Below are 15,265 nucleotides of genomic sequence, written 5' to 3' on the forward strand. Positions count from 1 at the left end.
TTGGCCTCATGTATGTCTTCTTTTATAAAGTGTCTGTTCATATCCTTTGCCCACATTTGAATGGGTTTGTTTTCTTCTTGTAAATATGTTTTATTTCTTTGTAGATTCTGGATATCAGCCCTCTGTCAGATGGGTAGATTGCAAAAATTTTTTCCCATTCTGTTGGTTGCCAATTCACTCTAATGACTGTTTCTTTTGCTGTGCAGAAGCTATGGAGTTTGATTAGGTCCCATTTGTCTATTTTGGCTTTTGTTGCCAATGCTTTTGGTGTTTTGGTCATGAAGTTCTTGCCTATGCCTATGTCCTGAATGGTTTTGCCTAGGTTTTTATGGTGTTAGGTCTTATGTTTAAGTCTTTAATCCATCTGGAGTTGATTTTAGTGTAAGGTGTCAAGAAGGGGTTCAGTTTCTGCTTTCTGCACATGGCTAGCCAGTTTTCCCAACACCGTTTATTAAACAGGGAATGCTTTCCGCATTGCTTGTTTTTGTGAGGTTTGTCAAAGATCAGATGGTTGTAGATGTGTGGTGTTGCCTCTGAGGCCTCTGTTCTGTTTCATTGGTCTATATCTCTGTTTTGGTACCAGTACTATGCTGTTTTGATTACTGTAGACTTGTAGCATAGTTTGAAGTCTGGTAGTGTGATGTCTCCATCAATGATAGACTGGACGGGGAAAATGTGGCGCATATACACCATGGAATATTATGCAGCCATCAAAAACAATGAGTTCGTGTCCTTTGTAGGGACATGGATGAATCTGGAAACCATCATTCTCAGCAAATTGACACAAGAACAGAAACTCAGACACTGCATGTTCTCACTCATAGGTGGGTGGTCAACAATGAGAACACATGGACACAGGGAGGGAAGCATCACACAGTGGGGTCAGTTGGGGGCAAATAGGGGAGGGACAGCAGGGGGTGGGGAGTTGGGGAGAGATAGCATGGGGAGAAATGCCAGACATAGGTGATGGGGAGGAAGGCAGCAAATCACACTGCCATGTGTGTACCTATGCAACAATCTTGCATGTTCTTCACATGTACCCCAAAACCTAAAATGCAATTTTTAAAAAAAAGCAAATATTCCTATAGAATATTTCAGGTAATGCTTTTCCATGCAACCCAGTCAGTCTTTAGGGATGATAGTAACACATTCTTCACACTGTATTTTGTCGCGTACGATCAGCTACTGCACTATGTTTATAAATTCAGTGATGCACATCAGAGGGCATTTACAAAGACTAATCAAGAGTTCGGCACGTTGAGAAACCAAAGCTGAAGTAACACTACTTAGCACTTAGATGACATTTTTCATTTTCAAATTACTTTTGCATGAATACTAATTAATCTTAACATTTTCATGAGGAAGGTAAATAAAATTATGATCCTTATTCTGAATAGAGGAAAAATGATGTAGAAAGACTAAATTGTTTCGGTTTTTCTATCTTTCACTCTACCTATATATCATGCATTTAAAAATCAATTTCTCTTTAAATAAACACACAAATGATCAAACAAATAGAAACAACACAAAACCTTCTAAACTCAGATTTCATCTGTTTGAAATACTATCCATGAGAGGTTAGTCCATTCTTTCTCCATAAAACCTCTCATCCGATGTGCTCTACCTCTATATATTTTTTCTTAGCTTAGAGCTTAAGAAAACTGTAGTTGTACAATGGCCTTGTTGTAGAGATGAGCAAAGTAGAGGTGCAGTGGTGTGATCATAGCTCATGGCAGCCTCAACCATCCTGGCCTCAAGTGATCCTCCTGCCTTGGCCTCTCAAAGTGCTGGAATTACAGGCATGAGCTACCATGCCCAGCCATATAGAGGCTACTAGAGTTGAAGTGATTTACCCAAAGTTCTAGAATCGGCATTTGACCTGAGGTATATGCATATACCTATGCTTTGTGTCTTCTACAGTAAAACTGGTTATCACAATAGCAAGATGATTTTACTGTTTTATTCTTCCCCATTTTCTCTCTGGCTCCCCAACAGTTAATACCTTCTTATGCCATTTTCTGCTTCCGTGGTACAAATACAATCAAGACCACGCTTACCAGTGAGTAGCTAGGAGCCAGGGAAAGAGAGATGATGGACAGCAAGGTCAGCCCTTCCAGGATGAGGATTATAAACAAACATGTGCAGAGCAAGAATAAGCAGCAGCCCCCAAACTGAGAGAACTCACTACAAAGCCCAAAGAAAACGCTCGGAGTGGAACATTGGAGGGCATTAATTTTCATACAGAATGTCAATACAATTTGTGTGGTGGATGAATAATATGGTATTTCTTCTAACAAGGCAAGGAGGTAAAATTTTATTTTATAACTTTACATGGCTTCATGACTTTAGGCAATGGAAAGTGAGACTCATATTAATGGTTTGGAAAAAAGTACAGATACAGGTGTGCAAATAAATACAATGTTAATTGCAAAAATCTTTCAGGAAAGAACATTTGCTTATAATGACTATTATGTTAATTTAACAACATTAATGCAGCCAAAATATGGCAACTTAATGCTGATTATGTTCTTACCATGTTGATAACTAATGCTTTCTAGTCCCTATATGGAGGCTAATTGAAAAATAATTATCTTACTTTGAAGGTTTATCATCAACTACAATATTAAAAACACTGCCTACTTCTGTTTCCTCCATCCATAATGAATCAACATTTCAAGTCACAGACATATCTAAGTGATGAAAGCGATCAAGTTCAAGGTGCAAAAGAGATAATAAAAAATTCATAGAAAACTATGGAATATTTATTTCGTCTTCTCTTTTCCCATTAATCATGTTTGAAAATCTTCCCTACTATAGAAAAATAAACGACAATATGAATTTTATTAAAAACAGTTTCATTTCTTATTACTTTTAATAAAAGAAACAACCAGCATGTCAAGTTGATGTATTTTGTCTGTACTGATGAACAATGTAGTTAACATATTCTCTATATTAAATATTTTATGTTAAGATATATACATATATATACATATATATATATGTACGCACACACACAGAGCAAAGGAAAAAAGATTTATAATTATATATCTTACTTATTTCAAGAACTGAGCACGAGGTTAACATATTTTGTCTTAGGGTTCACTTTTATATGTGGGATACTTTTGTTCATATTAGTCAAAATAATGCTGTTCTATGTAGTGATATAACAAATGAGCTTCCAAATATTAATATAATGCTAACATTGCAAAGCTTTAGTCTGGCTTGTAAATTCAATGTGGTCCAGTACAGCCTCCACATTTTGGTGGGTGCTGGGTATGTGGCTGTTAAGTTTCCCATAGAAAGGGATGAGAGATGGAGGAAGTTCTTAACTCCCTAACTGCCTTGTTCACATCCATGTCCAGAACTAGTTCAATGCCCCCAGCCCAACTACAATCAAAGCTGCAAATTAGAGAGAAACACAAGATATATGTTGAGCTCTACATTGAGGTCTATCATAATTGAGATTTGATTATTTTCAAGAAATTGAACCCAATCCAAATAATAAGTTGGTTTGATTAAATCTGGATTGTTTTTATTTCAGGTAGGCTACATTTTCACCATTAGCACACAAAAAAGTATAGTCACTAAATCCACCAAAACCTAGGGGGAAAAATGGCTATTTCAGCATGAAAGGTTCATTTTAAACAAAAGCAGAAAATATCTGGAAACATGATCACTCTCTCTTAATCTTGCAATTAAACCTGTTAATTAAAGTCCTGTGTTATTTTGCATTTCTCTAGCATATAATTGATCTACTGTAAGCTATTAAAAGAGAAAAATAAATAAGGTTGGGCAAAATTTTAAAACTTGGTGATATTTTACATGGTGGTGCTGAAAGCACTCTTTATTCATTATAAACTGCTATAGCACCATGATTATAATGATGTGACCACCGTGTAATCACCCCTCAGTGGAAGTTGCAGAATTTTTACTCTTTTGAGGATTGCTATTTTTGAGTCTACGGCAAGGTATTTCATTAAAGCCAAGATATGGGGGAGGATAAATTAGGGATAGGAAGAGAAATAGATAAAAGGCCAAGGTAGATAGATGATGACATAGAGTAATAGATCTAAATCAAGGTAAATCAACAACTCACTTTCAAGGTGTAAAATAAATAACAGAAAAAAAAATAGTCGTATAACTCTGTAGTAATGTATATGCAAAGGTGCTTCATGTATTTTTGTTTGCAACTATGTCTAGAATAAGTATGCATGGACATCTGAATAGAGACTGTACTAGTGGAAAAATGAGCCAAAGACATTTTATTTCATTGACTAAATGTCCAGATTAATTACATCAGTGCTAATTACATTGTTAATAGTAGCTGTCCTGCTGCTACTCCCATCTCTCCTGTAAATAAAAACTACCATTACCCCAAAGAATTGGCTGTGAGATAAATTTCATTATGCTAGTCAAGGATTAACCACGTGTCATATTTTTATTACAGAAATATTTTGAATTGTAATTATCTGTGATGTCTTATACACCAGTAGGAAAAGTGCAAGATTCTCAAGGGAAGAGCTCTGATTTGCTTGGCTGCTGCTGAATGAAGTTGTTGAACATTTTACTCCACAGCGTTGATGAAAGACATGATAGCACAAGGAGGGTTAGGAGGAAAAGAAAATTCTAGAGGCATGATTTGCAAAGGTAGTACAGGCTGTGAATTTGAGATTGTTCTCAGGATTCTAGATTGAGAATACAACTCTCAACACACAGTTGATTCTGAATGCATCTTTTTCTACTCTTCTATGCATTTTTAGCAGCCAGTGCCCCTCCACCTGTGTCCAAGAGTTCATACCTATATAATAAGCTATTTTACCTACATGCCAAATTCTTTCTTCCTGCCTTTAAATATATATACAGGATGAAGAAGTGGAGGAGTAATTGGTTGAGTCTCAACATGAGGCCTTGTTGCATATCACCATTTTCAGCCTACACACTATCCTTAGCCCAGGTTGCACTGATCCAACTAATTGCCACAGAACAACTCAGCTGCTGTTGGCTTTCTTGCTCCCCTCTGCACTCTATCATCTATTTTATACAAATATTTCTTCCATCCATTTACTGAATAAATGTTTACTTAACCATTAAGGATGACCAAATTGGGTAGAATTCCAGAAGGTAGCTTCTAGCTTAATTCACCTAGTGAACTAACTTAATCTTCCTAAAATACATGTCTATTTCCTTACCATCCTACGTAAGAACTTTTGCGATGTAATAGCCAAATTTATTGAACATTTACTTTCTGCAAGGTACTGCTCTGAGCATCTTAATGCATTTAATACTCTCAGTGTTTTGGTGAGATAGATGCTATTTTATTCCCATTTTACAAATGAGGAAACTGAGTCACAGAGAGGCTACTAGTTTACTAAGGCCACTTCATTGGAAAATAGTGCAGTTGTGATTTAAATTCAGTAGTTTAGTGTGCTGTGTTACATGGCCATTCTTGGTCTAGTTGGGCTTCACTAAAAAAAAAAAAAAAACAGTAAAAAGAATAAAGCTCAAACTTTTCTAATCAAGTTTAAGACCCTCTGTAATCTTTACATCCTCTACTTATCCTGTCTTACCACCCAATTCCCTGAAATATAGAAACTCCACCTCTATTCTTCTTATGCTCATTACAAGAACTGAGGATTTGCTCAAAAGGTCTTCTCAATCAGAATGGCCTTCTAGCTCCTGCTTTCTATTCAACTCCACTTGGTTTCTGAAGAAACTTAAAAGCTTGCCTTTTCCCTGGAGGTTTTTCTGCTACCTACCCCAGCTCATAGTAATCTGTCTTTTACAGTGCTCACTATTTTGGAAAAAAAAAAGATTTGGTGCTTTAAACATTTATTTTATGATAGATAAAATAGTAATAGAAAGATACATTGATATGAGATAAACAGATATAAATAAAAGCATATATAAAAGATAGACCCAAGCTGCATTAAAAATCTATGTTCTATCATTTACCACCTATATGCAGCCTGAACTAAACTCAAGTTTTCAATCTGTAAATATCCACCTGCACAGGTGTTATATATGTCCTATTATTTTACTGAAATAAGAGACTTTATATGTATACACATACACACACACTAATATGGTTTGTCTTTGTGTCCCCACCCAAATCTCAGATGGAATTCTAATCCCCATGTGTCAAAGGAGGGATTTGGTGGGAGGTGGCTGGATCATGGGATGGTTTCCCCCATGCTGTTCTTACCCTTCTCACAAGATCTAATGGTTTAAAAGTATGATGCTTTTTATTGCTCTATCTCTCCTGTCATCTTGTAAAGAAGGTACCTGCTTCTCTTTTGCCTTCCACCATGATTGTAAGTTTCCTGTGGCCTCCCAGCCATTTGGAACTGTGAGTCAATTAAACCTTTCTTTTATAAATTATCCAGTCTCAGGATTTTTATAACACAGTGAGAATGGACTAATACACACACACACACACACACACACACACACACACACACACCATCCCTACATATACATACATCATATTTTATATAGACATAAATGTATAGTTGTTTATATCTACACATACAGACATATATAAATATATATACTAAATTATATGCTTAAATATACATTATAACATATATAATCTATCTTATAACCAGATATATATGTCTTACAATCAAGATAAAAACTGTATTTCAACCCTTGCTCTGTCAATGATGAGTTATATAATCCTGGGATATGTACTTAACTTGCAAACTTCATTGCCTCTTTTTTTTTATAACAAGGAGAACACTCATGATCTAACAGGTCATGTGCTTGATATAGCTAGGCTTTTTGGAAACAGAAGCAAGGATGTACCAATCTATCTGTCCCTAATGATGTTAGGATCTATTTACTAATGGATTTCCACTGCGAAAGTTACAGATCCATTGTTCATAGTCTAAATGTTTTGCTCAAAGATGCTTCTGACTTCAAACCTTTATAGGGTTAAAAATGTGTACTGCTAACTAGTAAATCATGGCTAAGTTTTACATCACAGGGCAACCCAAGAAAACCCTTTGGTATTTCAGAGATTGCCATGATATTCTTCCTTTTTTCTTTCCTTCTTACTCATCCCTTAATCATAAGAAATCTGGAGCATGACTATATAAGAGCAGGGGTGAGCAAAGTTCCAAGAACTATATTCATATTTTTTATTAAATCTTTAAGTGTTCAGTCATTATTAGTCTATATCTTCATCAAGGCCACTAATCCAGTCATTAATGTTAAAGATGAAATAATTCATGTTTTGTAACAAGCATTTCTCAAAGTCTTGAGACTGGCTATAGGCCTTAACTGTGATACAGAGTAGTTATTTTATATAAGCTAGTTACGTGTATTCTGTTTGCCCATTTGTAAAATGAGAATGCTAATATATGCTTATCTGGATTTGAACTTGCAATAAAGATACATTCGTAGAAAAAAAGAGGTATGTCTTAATGACTCTGTATTTCAAGCACCCAACTACTCATATGTACCTAATAGCTCTCATATTAAACTGAATTAAAATAAGTTACAATACATTAAAGTTTATAAATTTTTAATCTCTTTAAATTTAATGGGTTATTAGGTGCATTACTAATACTTTACATTAACAACCACATCTTTTATAATCAATGAATTTGGAAGATACATTTTTATACAGATAGCAATATTTATAATGAGAATAACCCATCTGGCCTATGGGATAACTGAAATTAATTTTTTATTTTTGTATCAGAGAACCAGATGTCTTTTTTCCAAGCTAATGTTAGGTCAACATATAGGCTTAAATACAAGTTTTCAAAATTATATGTAGTCATATTTTATTTGCATGTACATTTTTAATGTATTTTATTCTACCTAAAGACTCATATCATGGCTCCTTAATGAGCTTTCAGGCCAAAAAATAATGTTGGAACCTAAAAAAGCTGCCAAGGTTAACCTCTGATCACAGATGTGCCTTAGTGATGAAAGCACTTTACTTTTATCAAACTATAATTAATTTTCTGTAGTGCTTCAAATAATATATTCAACGTCTCATTTTTAATTAAGATTTCTTTTCTTGCTCCAAATTTAAATTATGTTCTGAAAGCAATTTTTGTCAATTGCTTTTTCATGTGAGAAATATAATTATGAACTAAATTTTGTTACTGTCACATTCATACTTTTAAATAATAAAGTTGTGAATAAAAAATGAACTAAGACTCTTACACATACTTAAAGTGTCTCATTCTATAAGAAGAATAGAATAATTCCAGAATGCACTGATAATTCATAACTATCCTGGTTTTCTAAAGAAAAAATACATTTTCTAGTAGCTTATAACTAGTTAGCATAATATGTATCTATTGTTAGGAGCCTGAGTACAAGCAGAAAAGTAAAAACATTAATTAATAAATACGCTGTAAATCTTTTAACTAAAATCTGATAACAATTATTATTACTATCATTTTCATTATACTTTAAGTTATGAGGTACACGTGCAGAATGTGCAGGTTTGTTACATACGTATACACGTCACATAGTGGTTTTCTGCATCCATCCCCCCATCGTCTACATCAGGTATTTCTCCTAATGTTATCCCTCCTCAATCTTCCCACCCCTGCTATCCCTCCCCTAGCCCCTCCATACCCCAACAGGCCCTAGTGTGTGATGTTCCCCTCCCTGTGTCCATGTGTTCTCACTGTTCAATATCCACTTATGAGTGAGAACATATGGTGTTTTGTTTTCTGTTCTTGTGTCAGTTTGCTGAGAATGATGGTTTCCAGCTTCATCCATGTCCCTGCAAAGGACAGGTACTCATCCTTTTTTATAGCTGCATAGTATTCCATGGTGTATATGTGCCATATTCTCTTTATCCAGTCTATCATTGACGGGCATTTGGGCTGGTTCCAAGTCTTCGCTATTGTAAACAGTGCCACAATAAACATACATGTGTATATGTCTTTATAATATTTATGTTGTTAGTCTTTGACTAACAACATAGATCAAAATAAGGCATTTAAAACTTAGAGCAGTCTTTTCATAAATAATTTTAAGATGCTGGTACTGTTGGGTTATCCATAAAAAGAAACGTGTTTAAAGGTGAATTTCCATTTATAACCAAAGGTCTTAGAGACAAGATGTTTTTGTAGGAGGGCTCTACTGTTCATTTCTTGGCTTCTTAGGTGTCACAAGGCACTTGTGGCAATTCCAGCTATAGCGACAATGTCCCAATTCTGTTTTTGTGACATCTAGATCTTAGCTGCAGTCCTCAGAGGCAGAAGTTACGCTGTGGGGCAGTTCTGTATGCTTATTATTCCAGAGGATCTAGTCTGCAAACTTCGTTGTTCTTTCAGCAACTTTCTAAACAACTTTTCTCCTATATCTCTTCCTTCTTAAAGCACCTTGCATGGTTTTATTTCCTGGGCTGAACCCTGAATAACACATTACTTATACTGTTTTGCTTCATGAAATAGAAAGACAAAATAATCTTTGACATTGAAAGCAATAAAAAAGAATAAGAGCTTGGTAGAAGTTAAGCTTTGCTGCACACTCAATGAATGGCTCCTTCATGGTTTAAAATGCTCAGTGATATTAAGCAATATTAAACATGTTTTAATATCACTGTGCATATTAACCTGAATCTCCTGAGCCAGAATAGGGGCATTTTCCCAGGAACCAGGGAGGAAGCTGGAATGTCATGCACGTATATCTCAATTCTATATGTGACTGTTGAAGGGATCCAACTTGTAAGTTGTGTCAACTTGTGTCACCAAAGAATTGTGCCCAAAGAGAACTAGCAGGAGTCTTGGAGATCTGAGAAGCTATCATTACACTGAGTCTCAAGTGACAGCTGAGTCAGCACAGAGCTAGTTATGCTTAGATGACAGAGTGGCACTTTTCTTCATCAAAAGAAGGGCTATTTGTTCTTTTATAATGACACGATTTCTGAAGTGAACAGCTCTGCTGTCTCTGTTTTGATTACTTCCACATAAGAATGAGAGGAGGCAGAAAGTTAAATAATATCAACTACTAACCTTGGTCTTTTTGGAGCCTTTGGGAAAATGACCTCAGTGGTGCTTCTGAAGAGAAGTTACAGAAATAAATGTCCAATTCAGAGGTCTTATATAATCCACTACCCATTTTCATGATTTTTTTCCTGCTTTTGTGGAATCACTAGATAATAAGTGTAGATACACATTCATGCAGTCTTCTATATTCTGGAGCCTCCTAAGATTTGCTTGGAGAACTGTCAGAGAAATCAGGTCCATAGTGAGTGAATAAGGAGGTAACATGATACATCTAACAAATGGATATAGGAATCAGACAGAACTGGGTTTGAATTCCTTTTTATCCACTTACTGTGTGGTTTGGGGAAGGTTTAGAATAGAAACTGGGAAACTGACTGAGAATTGGTCCATTCCAAACTTATGATGTGTGTAATAAAAGCGGGATCCATATGCATTTTTTAAAACTGAATTGACTGTTGATCCCATATCAGTCATACCTTTTAATTACTCTGTGTGAAAAATCCTGTTGCCTCTCCTACATTTTTCATCTGTGTTCTAAAGTTCTTGATTACACTAAGCATTGATTTAACCTCCCATTAGCTACATTTGTTTGGGCCTCCAACCAGGATCACTCACTTGCATAAGTGATGCTTGTTAAAATTCAACATTAGAAGATACTATATTCAATGTTAAATATCCTTTCATAAAGATTATAATAACATTTTATAACAATACACCTCATGCTTCAGAAGTCTTTATGTCACATGTGAACTCTCCATCTTTAGAGGAGGAGAGCAATTTCAAAAACTTTATATTTCTCATTATGTTTATTTTCCCATCCATTTACTAATACTGGACCATATTTCAGAGTTTCATGAATAGTGAAGGCAGATTTCAAGGAACGTCAGAGTTATGATGGCATTCTTAACTTGACATTCATAGAAAAATCTGAAAGTACATGGATGGCTGGTTTTATCCAGAACTACACTTAATTTAAACCCAGCTCTTAATGCTTTTTTTTTCTCTGAAGTGTCTGCTGCATTTGATATATCTTTAGTTTATATAAGCTGTTTACACCTGCTCAATCTCAAGGACATTCCGTACTCAGAATAATTTAAGCTAATTTGATGAGGTGAATAATGATAAAATACAGAAAAGCAAGCCAGAAAAATTAGAAAACCACAGGATTTTAGAGCAGAAAGAACCATTCGAGTTCATTTTATTCACTTCTCCTTCCCTTGAGTCCTAAAGTTTCATACCTTTTCCAAAGCCCTATAGTTAGTTAATGGCAGAGCCTGGTCTAGAACCAAAGGCTTCCTATTCTTGGATGTCTGCCCTTTTCATAGTTCCATGTTGCAAATAGATAAAGCCAAGAGTAGTTGCTCCTTACCACATTCTAGCAAGGCTATACTGCAATGTGTGAATAACTTGAACAAGTGAGCTGGACATTAAAATAGCATTAGCTTTAATTAGTATTCCTTTTTCATTGTTCTTTTGGCTAGGTGCATTTGATTCAGAAATGGACTATCCTACTAGAAGCCTACAGTCTTAAAGTCCCATGAGAATACTATTATCTGCTGCCATCTGCCTGTTGCTTTCCTTCAACTATGTAATCATCTAATAGCTTAGACTCTGGAAACTGGGGTGGGTCCGAATCTGATGGTATCCTAATTTTTTCTATTCAAAATGTGCAGTGGTGTACAATAAGATGTGTTGACCTTCTTATGTCCAACAAGGCTGTGATTATGAAGCCTGCAGGGAGCAGATTCTGAGTTCCCTTGAAGGTGGGTTATTTTCCTTCAAAACCGATGACTGGCTTTTCCAGAGACACAATATAGCTTCAGAAATCGCTCCTTATTTATTCCTTGGACAGCTGCTAGGACCATTGAAGTCCCAGGTTGTATATTTCACCTGCTTTTATGATCAGTGGCCCACAAACCAAGTTCCTATGGAGAGTCTACCTCCTATGAAGAAAAGGCAAGATAAATAGAAACTAAGAGGATAAAAACAAAGGAAAGATTGGGTTACAGCAACAGAAAAAGCCAATAAAGTCAGGGAAAAGTGAATTTTATGTGGTTGGGAAGATCAGGAACATCATATACTGTTGGTGTTTATTGGTGTTGGTGTTTATTCCATTTTTTGTGTGTGCCAGATAATGTTCCTTTATTCACAAACTAGTGTCCTGTGGTGTCAAATGGATAAATCAATACAATCACTTTTAATGTTTCTTGACTTTCTTTCTTAAGCAACATGCAGAAGCCATTTATCTCCTGTAGAGTACTCTCTCAACTAAACCAATGAATGTTACACTGTGACCAGGAAAGATACATTCATTTTGTTCAATCAAAAGAAGAAATAAATCTGTAATACTTTCATATATATGACCTGAAACTGGATCTTAATATTCTCAGTAAGATAGGAAAGAAGGTAAACCAAATATAGCTTTCTGTAAAGTAGTAACACATTTAATAACTACGCCAGGATCATACATTGAGATGTGTAAACAAGTAGAACACTTTCACATAAATGCTACTATTTAGAGGCTTTTGAATTTTTCCATTGGTCTTGCCTTCCAGGCCAGCTTATACATCTCCCAAGAAATTGAGTTTCATTTGTTTATAGATTTCCTTTCTTTTTTGTTCACACTGCTAATAACCATCTTTATTCTCTCATAACCCTTATTCTTAACAGCACCAGAATATAACTAGTCTATTTATAAATATCAAATTCATTTTCAAAGAAAAAAATCTGGCAACTTCATTCTGAAACAACTAGAAAAGTGTATGATTTACACTCTGAAAGCAATTTCTAAATCCACAGTTTGATATCACCCTCCCTTCTTACAACATGTTTAGAAATAAATATATCTTCATAAAGAAAATCACAAGTAATTAGATTCATTCATACCCACAGAAATGCAATGCCTTGTCAGATGTTAACACGTATTTTTACAACTTTCATAGTACTAATTTTTGCTTGAGAAATAAAATTATTTTTCCCACAAAGTATACTAGAAAGATCTGCCCTAATTTCAGACATTTTAATAGGTATGTGGCCACCCAGCCTCTCTCTAATAGTCCTCTGTGACCATAGTCCTATAGGGATTATATAATTATCTAAAGGGGGTGCTGACTCCTTGCATAGTCATAACTTTTGGTGTGTTGGTAACTGCTTTTCTTAACAGGAGACAGTTTCTCATAATGTTTAAAGAGCCTGCTTTTCTGAGAAACAAAATTTGGTATAAATATCAAAAATGTTAAAGACGTATTAGAAACTTTACAGTTTTATAATTGTTAATGATTCTTTTTATTGTGTCCTAGTTTTACTAACTTAAAGGGTTTAAATATATAGAAACATTATTGTGAATTACAATCAGTGTAACTCAGTGTAACACAATCAGTTCTACAAAACTAATTTCTTTCATATCTTAAATCTATGTTTTTCACTTGATTCACTTTTTTTTAAAAAGACAGAGTCACACTATGTCACCAGGATGGAATACAGTGGCGCAATCTTGGCTCACTGCAACCTCGGCCTCCTGGGTTCAAGTGATTCTCCTGTCTCAGCCTCCTGAGTAGCTGGGACTACAGGTATGCATCACCACACCCATACAATTTTTGTATTTTTAGTAGAAATGGGGTTTCGCCATGTTGGCCATGATGATCTCAATCACTTGACATTGTGATCCTCCCGCCTCAACCTCCCAAAGTGCTGGGATTACAGGCATGAGCCACTGCACCCAGCCACTTTATTCACTTTTTATAAAATAGAATTAGGCTTTAGTTTTATTGATTTTTGTATTTGTTTTTTTACTTGGTGTACACTGGTATTTCTTCTGGCTTCTATAAATTTAAAATATTTCCCAATGAAACCATGTCATCAAATGACAAAGAATGCTCTTGGGGGAGAAGTTTAATTTTAACTACCTTCCTTTCGATTTTGAAACTTTTTAAAATTGGTCATTGAAGTCCTTCCTCACGTTCTTTTGTATAATGGAAAATAGTATCTAAAATTTATATGTGTTTTCATACTTGGTTCAAAAGTTAATTTGTGTCTCTAATAAATATCAAAGCTAGAAAGGACCAGAACTTTACCAATAAACAACAGTGATTATTTTTTCCTCGTATTTAAGAAGCATGTCAGTTTAATCGCAGTTGATTAGACTCAAGAGTCAAATATATGCAATCATTATGCTCAGTAGCATATTATAATGAAAATAAACTCCATTTTTACTCTTTAAACATTTGCAAATTAATCCAATATTCTTCTGTATTATTTCCATTAATTTCTCTCATATACTTTTGAATTCCATATTACCCAAGGGACAGTGCCTTAACTATGCACATTTAACATGCTGTGATGAAACAATCCTCTCTAATAATCTCTAAATAAATGCTGCAAATTTAGTGCTTCTGGAATTGCCTTTTGTATACTACCAGGGTAACTGGAATCCCATATGATGGATATTCTAAACTCTTTCACACCTTTTATCTATATATGTTTTTCATGGTTAATCTTTATCACATTCCAGATGATAACAGTTCTCATTGTCATTTTCTCCCTTCTCCTGAAGTTCAATTACATAAAAATATTATATAGCCTGAAATCTACTAGCAGAATTCACAGTGTTCATCTTTTTTTTCTTTTTTTTCTTTTTTTGAGACAGACTCTCACTCTGTTGCCCAGGCTGATATGCAGTGGTGCAGCCATGGCTCACTGCAGCTTCGACTTCCTGAGCTCAAGTGATCCTCACAAGTAGCTGGGACTACTACAGCTGCATTCCACCATGTCTGGTCAATTTTTAAAATTTGTCTGTAGAGATGGGGTCTTGCTATGGGGTCTCATAGAGATGGGGTTGCCCAAGCTGGTATTGAACTTCTGGGCTCAAGTTCCTAAGGAAAAGATCCTTAGGAAAGAATGCAGAATCGATCTCAGCCCGTGTATGTTCACATGCATAAGCATACACATGCATGCACACTCATGCTCTCACTCAATATGTGCCCATCAATTCTTCTTTTCTAGTAACTATAAAATAATTTTATAATCAGTTAGCCACAAAATAATAGTAGGATAGTAGGTTAATGAAATAATTATGAAAAGTATATCTGAGAGATAAAATTAGAACTTGAAAATTCCCCCAAAACTGTAAAATAAACTCAACTTTTACAGGCTTCAACGAGAAAAAAAAAAAAAAAAACCCACCAAACATCACCAAACATTTCCATTGAGAAACTGCACAATTGGCTTCTTAAGGTCTACGTTTTGTTACAGAACTCATTGTATGCTCAATAATTCTATTTCTGTGA

At 35.1% G+C, this 15,265-nt stretch overlaps 1 protein-coding gene across 15 annotated transcripts in view; it reads right to left on the reverse strand.

The window, feature by feature from the left end:
* MAGI2 (membrane associated guanylate kinase, WW and PDZ domain containing 2) overlaps positions 1 to 15,265 on the reverse strand; it is a 1,439,413-nt gene that overhangs the window by 971,797 nt on the left and 452,351 nt on the right. The window lies entirely within an intron of this gene.

Source organism: Sapajus apella, unplaced genomic scaffold (assembly GCF_009761245.1).
Source record: "Sapajus apella isolate SASKATOON/1434 unplaced genomic scaffold, GSC_monkey_1.0 scaffold7, whole genome shotgun sequence".
Lineage (NCBI taxonomy): Eukaryota > Metazoa > Chordata > Mammalia > Primates > Cebidae > Sapajus > Sapajus apella.